Source organism: Tarenaya hassleriana, unplaced genomic scaffold (genome assembly GCF_000463585.1).
Source record: "Tarenaya hassleriana unplaced genomic scaffold, ASM46358v1 Cleome46, whole genome shotgun sequence".
Classification (NCBI taxonomy): Eukaryota; Viridiplantae; Streptophyta; class Magnoliopsida; order Brassicales; family Cleomaceae; genus Tarenaya; species Tarenaya hassleriana.
In genome coordinates, this window is record NW_010967304.1 from 331,539 (window position 1) to 332,143 (window position 605).

Sequence of the window (605 nt, forward strand, 5' to 3'; positions counted from 1 at the left end):
CGAACGACTTAAACCCGACCTTCCTCTGGCATTGTCGTCTAGGCCATATAAACGAGAAGCGCATTCAGAAGCTTCATTCTGAAGGTCTTCTGGATTCATTTGACTTTGAGTCTCTTGAATCTTGCGATTCTTGTTTGATGGGCAAGATGACAAAGCATCCTTTCAAGGGGAAAGGACAGAGAGCGACAGAGTTATTGGATATGATACATAGTGATGTATGCGGACCAATGAACTGTCCAGCTAGAGGAGGTTATCTGTATTTCGTTACGTTCACTGATGATTTAAGTCGATACGGTTATGTCTATTTGATGAGACATAAGTCTGAAACACTTGAAATGGTCAAGGCTTTCAGAAACGAAGTGCAGAACCAGCTTGGCAAGACGATCAAGACACTTCGATCAGATCGTGGTGGCGAGTATATGAGCCAAGAGTTCACTGACTATCTGGTTGATTGTGGTGTTGTATCACAACTAACTCCTCTCGGAACGCCACAGTGGAACATCGTGTCTGAACGGAGGAACCGAACACTGTTAGACATGGTTCGGTCAATGATGAGTCAGACAGATCTTCCAAAGTCCTTTTGGGGCTATGCTTTAGAGACCGCT